Source organism: Stegodyphus dumicola, chromosome 4 (assembly GCF_044657685.1).
Source record: "Stegodyphus dumicola isolate Sdum_Otavi_A_Nest chromosome 4, ASM4465768v1".
Lineage (NCBI taxonomy): Eukaryota > Metazoa > Arthropoda > Arachnida > Araneae > Eresidae > Stegodyphus > Stegodyphus dumicola.
The window spans coordinates 171,662,156-171,675,383 of NC_140771.1; positions in this window are offsets into that span (position 1 = coordinate 171,662,156).

The window sequence follows — 13,228 nt, forward strand, 5'->3', positions numbered from 1 at the left end:
GCATGCGTATGCTGAGCAGCGCCCTCTGAACGGCTGATGGATCCGAATAAATAGACGGCTGTAGCGAGGCGTGTATGGTTATCGGTGGTTATCTGCTAGTGGTAAACGTTAACTCAATCTGTACTTATGCCTCGTCGACGAAAGAGAGCGAGATTTGAACAACTTACAGAGTTTGAACGAGGGAGAATCATCGGCCTTCGTGAAGCTGGATTGTCGTATCGTGCAGTAGCCTCTCGTGTGCAGCGTAACAGCAGCACAGTGATGCGCGTTTGGAAGCAGTGGACGGACGAGTGTCGGACAACTCGGAAATCCGGGAGTGGACCCCGAAATGTGACGTCAGCTCGCGATGATAGACACCTGGTCCGCATGGCGCGGACGGACCGTACAGCTTCCTCTAGACAATTGGCAGCACTGTGGTCAATAGCTACAGGTGTTTCATTGTGTGCTTCATCAATTCGTAGACGTCTGCTGCAGTGTGGACTGCGCGCACGGACTCCTTTATACAGGATCCCCCTAACGCACGACCATCGCCGCCTGCGGCTACAATGGGCCAATCAGCATAGAGACTGGCGTGCTGATTGGCAGCATGTCGTGTTTTCTGACGAATCCCGCTTTAATTTGTGGTACCATGATGGCCGCATTCGTGTCAGACGCTATGCCGTTGAACGCCACCTTCCGGAGTGCATTATCGAACGCCACAGTGGACGAACACCCGGAGTTATGGTCTGGGGCGCCATAGCATATCATAGACCATCTCAATTGCTACGAATTGTGAGCAATCTGAACAGCAACCGGTATATACGTGAAGTTCTACAGCGCGAAGCTGTTCCCTTCCTTCAAAGCTTGCCAGGCGCTGTATTTCAACAGGACAATGCCCGCCCTCATACTGCTCGGATTGTTAAATCCTTCTTTGCAGCGCAGCAGGTACAGCTTCTTCCTTGGCCTGCGTGTTCCCCGGATATGTCGTCAATTGAACATGTGTGGGATGTCATTGGTCGGCGTCTTGCTCGTGATCCTTGTCCTGTTGCGTCTGCAGACGAACTGTGGGTACGCGTACAAACGATATGGAATGCTCTTCCTCAGTCAGACATTCAAACTTTGTTTGACTCCATGCCACGACGTGTAGCAGCACTTATTGCGGCGCGTGGTGGCCACACAAAATACTGATTCTGATCTCTTGTTATTGTTTGTTTGCTTTGAACATTTAATCATTTATTTGTACCACTACCACTCAACTGTGTATTAAATTGCATTCAATTATGACGATTCCTTCTTGGTGTTGCAATTTTCACAAACGTGAGTGTAATTAATGAACGCTTGAGAGATGGTATAGTGGAACGGGTAGATACGTATTTAAATAGTAGTTTGAAAACGGGGTATTACACGCCTCATCACGCGGTAGTGCGCGAGCAGAAGGATTCTACAAAGGTTCGAATAGTTTTTGACGCTTCTTCTAAAAGTAAGGGAAATTTATCACTTAATGATTGTTTGGAAAGCGGACCTAATTTAAATCCTGATTTGCTAAAGATTATCATTAAATTCAGGGTACATTCAATTGCGTTTTGTGCCGACATTCAGCGTGCATTTTTAGAGGTAGGCTTAGCTAAAGAAGATAGGGATTTTTTAAAGTTTTTGTGGATAAATGAAGAAGGGTCAAATCTCGATCACAGTAATTCCAACTTACAAGTTCTTCAACACAATCGAGTTCCTTTCGGGGTCAAGTGCTCACCTTATTTATTAACAGCTACAGTAAGACTGCATTTAAAAAAGTATGATGATGCCTACGAAGAGGCATGCAGTATGTTAAAAGAGCTTTACGTAGATGATTTAATTTCTGGGACAGTTAATGTAGCAAAGGCCTTACATTTAAGCAAGGACATGATTTTCATTCTTAGCGAGGCCAGTATGAATTTACGTAGATGGGTTTCAAACTCACCTGAGCTGAATGAACTATGGAAACTTAATGGAATTGACTCTCGTGAAACATCTGAAGACTCTTTGGTACCGTTGAAAGTTTTAGGTCTTATCTGGGACAATGTCAATGATAATTTGAAAATAGATGTATCTCAGTTTGAGAAGTTACAAAATCTCAAAGTAACTAAACGCATCATTTTAGCAGCATGTGGTATGCTCTTTGATCCCTTGGGAAATATGAATCCATTTACTGTTCGAATTAAACTCTTAATGCAAACTATGTGGGAAAAGGGTATTCAATGGGACGAAAATGTTCCCCTTGATACAGAATTCATATTTCAGGAATGGTTAAAGGAAGTTGAAAAAATAAAGTTTTTCGAAATTCCCAGACAGTACTTCAGTGATATGTGTTGGAAGTTTATAGAAGTTCACATATTTTCTGATGCCAGTCCCAAGTGTTATGGTGCCGTAGCATATTTTAGATTTAAGAAGAAAAATAAATGTAAAACAAGTTTCATAGTGTCGAAATCCCGTTTGGCTCCATTAAAAAGGGTAACACTCCCTAGGCTTGAACTTTTGGGAACATTAATTTCTGCAAGATTAGGTTCGTATTTGCAATCGATATTTCCGCAGTTGGATAAGGGAAATATATTTTAATGGACTGATTCCCAAATTTGCATTCACTGGATCAAGGGATCTGCCAACGAGTGGAAACAATTTGTTAGAAATCGTGTGGTAGAAATCAAAGAGAAAACAATTTTAAACAACTGGTACTTTTTCAGTGGGAAGACAAACCCTGCTGATAAACTTACGAGGGGCATGGATGCTGAAGTTCTAATTAATGATAGTGATTGGTTTTCTGGGCCACCCTGGCTTTCAGAAGTAGATATTCGACATCACATAAACGAAATTTTAAGAGTAGGAGGTAGATTAAGAAACGCAGAAATTACCAGAGAAAGTAATCATCCCTTTATATTGCCAAATAATAATCACTTTACAAAATTAATGATACAGCATTATCACGAAAAACATTTACACGGAGGGTTGCATTTAATGTTATCCCCAATAAGACAGAAATACTGGATAATAAGTGCAAAGAATGAAATTAAAAAATGCATTTGGAAATGCATAAAATGTTGCAGAGTACGAGCAGTAACATCTATTCAATTAATGGGAGAACTACCTGCAAGTAGAGTGATTCCAAGTAGAACCTTTTCAAAGGTTGGCGTTGATTATGCCGGCCCATTTTCTGTGAAAATGAAAAGGGGAAGAGGTATAAGACCAATTAAATGTTATATCTGTATTTTCGTTTGTTTAGTTACAAAGGCTATCCATTTAGAGATTGCTAGCGACTTATCAGGTGAAGCATTCCTAGCTGCTCTAAAACGATTTGCTTCGAGGAGAGGAAAACCTCAAGAAATAAGAAGTGATTGTGGAACTAATTTTATAGGTTCAAATAAAATCCTCAAGGAAGCAGTTTCATTTGTCCAGTCAACCTCAGAATTTCAAAGGTGGTTAGCAAATGAAAACATAAGGTGGATATTCAACCCGCCAGCTGCTCCACATCATGGTGGTATATGGGAGGCAGCTGTTAGATCTATGAAGCTGCATCTGAGGAAATGTGTTGGAACTCAAATTTTGACTTATGAAGAGGTTCTAACTCTAATTGCACAAATTGAAGCATGCTTAAATTCGAGGCCAATAACACCGGTCTCCAGTGATCCCAATGATTTGACAGCTTTGACTCCTGGACACTTTATTATAGGGACTTCTTTAACAGCTGTTCCGGAACAAGATTTAACCGAAGTACGAGTGTCTCCATTGCAAAGATGGCAACTAACACAGCAGATGTTCCAAGGGTTTTGGAAGCGGTGGTCTAAAGAGTACCTGTGCCAACTACAGCAGCGTAGCAAATGGAGACAGCCTAGCAGAAATGTTCGTCTAAATGACTTGGTTCTCATTAAAGAAGATAATATGCCTTCATTACGTTGGAAACTAGATTTCCTGGAATAGAATACTCGGTAATAGAAGTGTTTCCTGGAAGAGACAATAATGTCCGAGTAGTTAGACTAAAAACTGTGCACGGGGACATTAAACGTCCTTTACCAAACTGTGTCTTTTACCAGTTGAAGAACATTAACTTAAGTGTTTGTTTCATATTGAATATGTTTTATTATTATTTTCATTTCTTATTGTACTAATAATTTTATTTGTTTGTTCTAGTTTAACCCTAATGGTTAACGTTTCAATATAGTAAGATATAAGATGTTTTGCTAGAAGATTGGTAAGTGTGATATGTAATTTTATACTTTTTGAAGGTTTTTGTATGTTTTCAGTTTCTATATTTTTCATTTACTTGTTTGCATATATTGAAGATTGTATTAAGATGAATGTAATTCATCGGGGGGGGGGAGGATGTTTTGACCTCCTCGGTGATTGCGGTGATATGTGCCCAGAGGGCGCACCGCACAAAAAGTTAGTTGCGTTACAGAACGTAAGGGAAGCGGACACGCCAAAATGTCGGGCGTATTACCGCTAATTGAGGTAATTGCATCGTATCTGTCAGGTGGCAGAAAACTAGTATGATGTATCAATTCACATGCCAGGTGGCAGAATATGTCTATCATGTACATGCCAGGAGGCATAACGCTTGTAAACATGCCAGGTGGCATACGACTTGTAAATAAATTGTAAATACATGTACCGTAAAATATCTTGGTGCAATAGATCAAGGAACAAGCATCAACAACCTTCTGATCATTTGGATACGTACACATAAAGAATGTTCATTTCTTTATTTAAGAAATTACAGAAAAAACATCATGACAAAAACAACATATTTATTTAATTGAAGTATGATCAGTGACTGAAATAAAGTAATACGGATAAGAAGCAAATAAACAAATAAATGAAATCTGTAATTTCATAATATTTGAAGTACTAAAGTGACTTAGAGTGTACTGTATAGGATTCTATTCTGTAAACACTCAAACAAAAACGTATAAAAGAAGCTGTTCAAGAACACTTCAGAAAGCAATTATTTGCGGCAGACATTTATTCTTTCAATACTATATATTGATCGTAACTTTTCTAATGTCTTCCGTTTCTTTTTCACTTCCCTAGTACACTTTATATCAGTCGGGGGAATTTTGTTTTTTGATTTTACGCAGTAGTTGTTGAATGACTGTAATCTCGTTACGAAGTAATTCGGGAGCAAAAACCTTTTTTGGGAGGCTCAAAATGCCCTATCGATTAAGCACAAAAGGAAAAAAAAGACAAATCTTGTGATTCTAAAGATACTCACTCTACAAATATAAAATAAACGCAACTGCAAATAACATTTAATTAATTTATTAAACTCGGTATTTCATGAAAAAGTTTTACGAGGCATTATCAGAAAAGTAATACAATATTTGCATATAAAAAAAGATAAACTTCTAGGGTGTAGTAATTCCTACAGTACCTTTCTTAATTTTTTTACTTTTTCTTTCTATTCCTTAAATAATAAAATTCTTACAGAGGGTCTTTCTGAATTACTACATCATTTCAGAATTAATATATGTCATATGATTCTTGTATAATGATAAAATGGCCATGTTTTTATACAACGATAAAACGGAAAGTAGTTTTTTACAGATTTTAATAAAACTGAAAAGTTTTGCAACCAGTTGCAAAAAGGCGATGCTATGATCAACTGTTGGTAATCAAAATAGTATAGCTTTACCATCTTAATCTAAAGTCAATAACAATATTATCTTCTATCTCAGTGTTTCCCAAAAGGGTCTTTATCCCCTTTCTGAAGGTCGATGAAGCTTAAAGGGAGTCAATGATGTTCAAGGGATTGATTGGAGGTCAACAGCCCCAAATATGTATCGGTAACTGATCGGCATAATCAAATCCCTTTGATTACGAAACTATGTTAATAAAATTGATAATTAGTTGTTTACTGATATAATACTCTAACATATAGCAGGCCTGGCCGAACTTTACATCAGTAAGAGCAGCATTTTAGAATTCCGGAAAGTTCGTGAGCTACAACTAGATTTTTCAGAAACTACAAGTCCATATTTATGTTACTTTATAAGTAGTGAACTGGATTACAAATGGAACAAAATGTCTAATTCTAAGCAATCATTGAATGACAGATTTCCTTCACGTGATGAAGCTTTAAAGGCAACGCAAAGTTTCGTGGTGTCTTTGTTTTTTCTCTAATTACAGCCTGATGCAATAAAAAACATTGCTTTTTTTTAAATATTACAATTCTTCTACGATGCCTTCTTTAAAATGCGGATCTATAACAGGTATGTAGTGCCCTTGAAACTTCGGATTCCTCTTAAATCTGTGCCACAGCGACTCAGATCGTTTTCTGTTAACTCAAAATCATCTTGTAATTTCCCTTCATGCTCATCCCTTGACAACTTCAATCAAATTTTATATATTAAGTGTTTCTAACGCATTACATGCGTTTTCTGGTTCGCTCACAGACCACACCAATTTAATTTATACGACTATTAAATGATTCTGAAATTCGACAGACCCCTCCTTGTAAAGCACTCGCAAGCATCCATGCAATCACTCGTAAAGCATGCACAAGCATATCTAACTTTTAAAGATTTTTTTTGCAAAATTTTTTGATGGAATCAGTATAAAATTTTTATTATTTTTTGATTTTTTAATAAAATTATTAAGTTTCTGAACTACTAAGATATAAAATACTTAACTGCTAATTCAACCACCTTGGCACAATTTGGCGGTGTTTTACAAAGGAAAATATAAAAATTACTTATCGGGTGCAAGTGGCGATCTTCGCGATTTTTTTTTTTAAAACAGTCCTGAACAATCGATATTTATCGCAAGTCGGAAAACATTATGAACATTATCGACATACCATAAGGAAAAGCACTTCAAAAATTTTAAAATGCAAAATTAAGTTATTAAATAAGAATTATATGATAAATTAAAGACTGCAACATTTACAGTTTTTGCAAAATCCATCTCTTACGTTTTTATGCCGTTCTTCTCATATACAAGGCAATCCGTTTTGGAGTTCGAAAATCAGAGAATTGCAGAAGCTCGAAATTTCGCACCTGCTGTCTGCTAAAGGTATCTCATCATTGTTTCTTTTGCGATAAAAATAATATATTCCGGCAGAACCTTTACCACAATATCTTCCATTGCTAAAAAGCTCGACAAACGTTGTTTTAAAATTGTCGATAACAAAAAATATCAGGATATATCTATAAAACCATGGGAACTTAGAATACAACAAAAAGAATGCATACAAAAATGGTGACATTGCTTAACTAAAAGACTGGTATCAGCTTCATAACTTGGAGAATGTTTATGCACATGAGACTTAACGCACATTTTGAAAATTTTGAGAATTTTACTGAGGTGATTGTAATAATGCGTAAATACCGAAATATAATAACAGCGTTTAGACATTTATTAGTTCAAGTGTTTTAAAAACTTTGTAAACAGAAATGATATAAATGACTTACTTTCTTTTAGACATTAAATAGTTTTAGTTACTTAGTACCCGTTATAGTTCATAAATATATTTTTATTGCGTAAGAACAGCATTATTCGCCTGTTTGAGAGTAAAGCGGCTCTCAAGCCGAGCTATAATATAGTCACATATTATAGCTCGGCCCCTATCGCATAGTAAGGAACAATTTACATAAAATAAATATAAGGGGATAATATATGCAATTGTCATTGCCTGTTAGCGAAAAAAAATTTATATGCTCAGAAGATATATTGCTGTATACAAGCTATTTCCAAAAGTTAAAAGAAGATTTTAATGTCTATTTCCAAGACACTGACAATTTGAACGCGCCAGTATGGCTTTTATTTTACCAACTGCTCTAATTGCTAAACTGCGATACATCTAATCTTGATGCTATTTGCGAGAAGAGTTGATTGCATAGCAGGTAGATGGAAGAATGATGAAGCACAAGTCTTGTTCAAAACACATGGGAATTTTGAAATTTAAAATTCGTCCTAGAGAAATATCCCCAAATAAAAATTACTATCCAACTGACATTATTGAATTTTTCCTCTTTTGGCCTAGAGGAAGCCGGCTTTAATCAAGTCAATAAAACAGAAAACAAGAAACATAAGTTGAATATTTTTGAAAGCGCTAACTTGAGAATTAAGCAGTTTTATACCAAATATTAAAACAACTGCATCAAAACATCAATCGCAGATATCACATTAATTATAAACGAACCTTTGGGCAATTAAAATTTTGTTTACAGTTGTAAAATTATGAATAATAAAACAAAGGAAATTTTAAAGCTTTCCAATTTTATATTACCACAAAGGGGCGTTTATTTAAATATTTTGCGTGCTACCTTTAGTTATTAAATATTATGTTTTTCGCATTTAAACCATAAAATTCAATTCAACATCAATATTGCATATAATATTTTTTCCGTATAGTGTTGCCATTGTCCCTTTAAAATCGTTGAGTTTTGTTAATCAAAAATTCATTGTTAAAATTTTAAGAAATATGAAATAGACAATAAAACAAATTCCAAATTTGGGCTTCCAGAGGCCCATATTCGAGTGGAAGACAACATTATTCAAGGTTTGATGTCTCTAGTTACCGTTGTTTTTTAACAATGTGAGAAACATACGTAAATTCATGCAAATTCTTCATTATTTAATTTATTTATATATGATGTTGGGATTTGGTGGCAACAATTTGAAAGGTGAAACGCCGTTTATAGTGAACCAACGCAAAATGCCAAAACGAATTTAATATCCCTTCTGTTGAGCTATTGAATCGAATAAACAATCTTTTTCAAACTTTTGATTATATTCCTAGTCCATGTCCATATTCTAGTATTTTTATAAAAAAGATGAAAAACAAAACAGCATCAACAGAAAAGTATATTATGATAAATAAACAGAAATCATAAAAGGAAAGTGCTATTTTCGAGCGGCATTTAAGTAAAAAGGTAAAGTACTACATTTATTAAATACAAGTACTACTTTTTATTAAAATGAAACTGTCGAACTTTTGACTTTTACAAAAAAAAAAAAAAGCACTACTTTATAAATGAAAATAAAACTCTTGAACTTTTGAATTTTACAAAAACAAAACACTACTTTATAAATTAAAATAAAACTCTTGAACTTTTGACCTTTACAAAAAACAAAGCACTACTTTATAAATTAAAATAAAAAGTCTTGAAATCTATATTCTAAACTAAATATCTGTCTTTGTGAAGATGATCTTAAAAAATGGCCAGCGTTTCATTTATATGTAAGAAAAAAAACCACAATTTCTTTTGCACACAACTTCCTCAGCGTCGAAAAGGCAAGTGCGAGTTAAGTTGCCCGCTTTCAACATTTTAGTAACTCAGTTTGCAGAGTGCATTAGGATTTTTCGAAGTAGAAATAAGATAAATCAGTTACCGTCTCCCCGAGATTAGAATCCCTTATCTTCCAACTGCTAGCTTGACATGCTAAACACACATCTCAACAAACCATCCACAGAAGATTGCAATAGTTCCTCATATTCCTTTCTCACTTCAAGGAAGAAGCAAAAGACTCTGTCAATCAAATCCCAGGAGGGGATATTTTAATATCCACCATATTTAATTTCCTGCACCTTTGTAGAAACTCAGATTTTCAAGTGGGGAATGTAAGAATCATTCCCAGAATTTTTCTAATGATTGAAGAAGAGTTGACCATTTTCACCTCGACAGCTCGAATGGGAAAATTGTGTTACAGACTAGTGTTTGGTTATGAAGAGGGATATTACACTTAAGCATTCAATAATTATTCGTCTCATCACTGCAATACGAAGTCAGACTAATACAATGATGTATAAGGAGCTATCAGATTGAACTGACTGAATGACTGTCTTATTCAGCATGTCTACTATTTTCTCTGTAATGATACGGTACTAAAATTATTAAATGTTATTATAAAATTTTTTTGAAGTTCAGAGCGATATTTTAACAGGAACTTTAAAATTGAATAATTAAATATTTCGAAAAACTTAATAGTGCTTACAATTTATTTTGTTATGCTTTGAAATTCTTAAATTATAAAATCAGAAATTCTCCAGTAACTGCAATTAAGCAATTAATATCAATAATAATATCCATTCATAAAAACCTTTTCTTTTATATTAAGTTACTTTGATAACTTTATTCAGTCGTACCTAGCTTTAAGACAATATCTGAATGCTAAAATATTTTTAAAGCAGTTTTACAATATGCATTGCTTTCAAACTATACAGCGTCATTCATTTCTTTTGACTTTCGAAATTTCATTCCTTTCATTCCTTTCGAAATTTTCTGGTACATGTTCATATATCGGTCAAAATAACTTTTTTAATACTACTAAGAATTCGCCTTAAAATTCTTCCATTTGCTTTGAATTACAGTGATTTGTTCCTATTCTTTTTCATTCGATATTTTGGCAAATCTTTCCACTCACATTCCTTTCTAATGAAATTCCTTTCTTAAGTTTTTTTTCTTTAAAGAATTTGAGAATTTCTGCGTTATTATTTTCTTAAATAATCTTTTCTCTAATACTAGAGAAAACGTGAGCCCAAAAATGGCATGAGCAAATTAATCTGATTACCAGTGGAAGTATGCTATTAAATTTTTGGGGAACAGTACAAAGACCTGCTGCGAATATTCCATAAAGATATATTTTGCTTCCTGAAACTAAGTCTACTCTTACTTCAGGCGTATAGTTAATATTGCGATAGATATTAACCTAAAATTTATTTCTGTCAGTGCAAGATTGTAATTTTAAGACTATGCCTCATTTAAAAGCCTAAATTTCGATAATGTTGCGAGATGCTGTTTCGTGTCTGTCTGTTTAAACCAGGAATTACCAACTCTTTTCCTTGCCTCAACCTCTATTAAAAAATAGTTTAATTCTTTTATATTTCATCGATCCCGTTATATTTTTCTCTGTCTACTCTCGTATAACTTTATCGTATAACTTTCGTGTCTGTATATCTTTTGAAATGAAAAGATGTTCCACCCAATGTTATCGACATGTATTATTTTTTGAAATATAACAAAACAAATTAATTCTTAACACTTTATAGGGGATTCTAAAGATATGCTGTTTTTAAATATTCTCTGATGTTCATTGTTGAATTTTACGTGACACAAATACGAAGAAAGAGATATTTAATAATTAAAGTTAAAAAGACAAAAAAGGTAGTAAAAACCCGATAGAAAAAAGTTGTGTAAATCACCTTACTGATACAACCAAACATTGACAGGATAAACTGAGAAAAGACTGAAATAAATTAATGGCAACTCTTAATACTGTATCGAAAATTCTATACTGCTTTTCGAAGTTTGTGTCTTTTCTGCTACGTTTCTTGTAGTGTAAGTATGAAAAAAAGTATGTTTATTAATAAAGTTAAAAAGACAAAAAATGTTGTGGAGCAAAAAAATGCAGGAATGTGTTCAAGAGCAGATTGGTAAACTGCTAGCTCAGCGAGAGCATAATCTCTTTAACAAACGCTCTGGTAACAAACGTTAAAATCTGAATCCTTTCAGATTTTATTTGGTTATTATTATTTTTATAATTTTACAAATATAAACATACAGGGACAGGGGACAAGAGTTAGGACAGGGGTTTCCAGAGGAGTCGATGAAATTTTTAGATAGATCAATGATGGTGAACTGCCTTATTCGGGGTCGATAGCCGAATATGAATCGGCAACTGATGACCATAGACAAGATTCCATTGATTTCAAAAAATTGTTACTAAAATTGATAATTGTTTATTGATATAAAACTGTGTTATGCACGAAGGAAGAAATCAAATAAATATAAAAAAGCAGACTAAAATTAATTCAATATATTTTTAAAATCAGTAATTGTTTTAAATATATTGTTTTTATGCAACGAATGCAATATGAAAATAACACTATACACTATAACGCTATGGAGAGGAAATACAAACAAAAGGCCTGAAACGTGACCAAATATACATACTTAAGTATATACTTAAGTTATTAATAAAGTTAAAAAGACAAAAAACTGTTGTGGAGCAAAAAAATGCAGGAATGTGTTCAAGAGCAGATTGGTAAACTGCTAGCTCAGCGAGAGCATAATCTCTTTAACAAACGCTCTGGTAACAAACGTTAAAATCTGAATCCTTTCAGATTTTATTTGGTTATTATTATTTTTATAATTTTACAAATATAAACATACAGGGACAGGGGACAAGAGTTAGGACAGGGGTTTCCAGAGGAGTCGATGAAATTTTTAGATAGATCAATGATGGTGAACTGCCTTATTCGGGGTCGATAGCCGAATATGAATCGGCAACTGATGACCATAGACGAGATTCCATTGATTTCAAAAAATTGTTACTAAAATTGATAATTGTTTATTGATATAAAACTGTGTTATGCACGAAGGAAGAAATCAAATAAATATAAAAAAGCAGACTAAAATTAATTCAATATATTTTTAAAATCAGTAATTGTTTTAAATATATTGTTTTTATGCAACGAATGCAATATGAAAATAACACTATACACTATAACGCTATGGAGAGGAAATACAAACAAAAGGCCTGAAACGTGACCAAATATACATACTTAAGTATATACGGAGAATGACAGTACATTAATAAGTTTATAACATAATTTCTCCCTCCATCCAGCATTCCTTCATGGTGTAACGGTTACACACTCGACTCGTATGCGAGAGGTCTAAGTCCGAGTCCCGGCGAGGACATGGCACATTGTTTACATCTGCTGCTTAAACGAACCCAATTTCTCTACACTAGATTCTAATTAGTAGATTAATAATATTCTCTAGACTAGATTTCTGTTGGTAGAAAATGCTGAAATTTGAAAGAGAACTACAAATTTACATTAACTGTTTCAGTGTAATTTAGTTGGAAAGGGCTAGTGGAAGACTAATGGTGAGGCAGCTATTTTATTTCAAAGCTCTAAAATTCATGTCTTGTGACGGTGAAGGCAGACAATTCAAACGACTGGATCGCTTTAAACCGATCCGTTACGCTTGAGACATTGACACATTACAGTAATATTTAAGGTTGAGGAAACAAATTAAATCAAATGAACTGAAATCAGCTAATATAGGTGAAGACTGCAGAGCAATTACTATGTCATTCGTAAATTTTGTAACTGACGAATTCTAACTCATTATTCAAAACTTCTATGAACGATCAATTTATTTAAATTAAACTCAGTACTAGTCAGTAACAGTTTAAACACCTGTTAAACGTATAAGAATTATCACTATTTCTTGAGTGTTAACCGTTTTTAACATACTCTCCGAAGTATGGC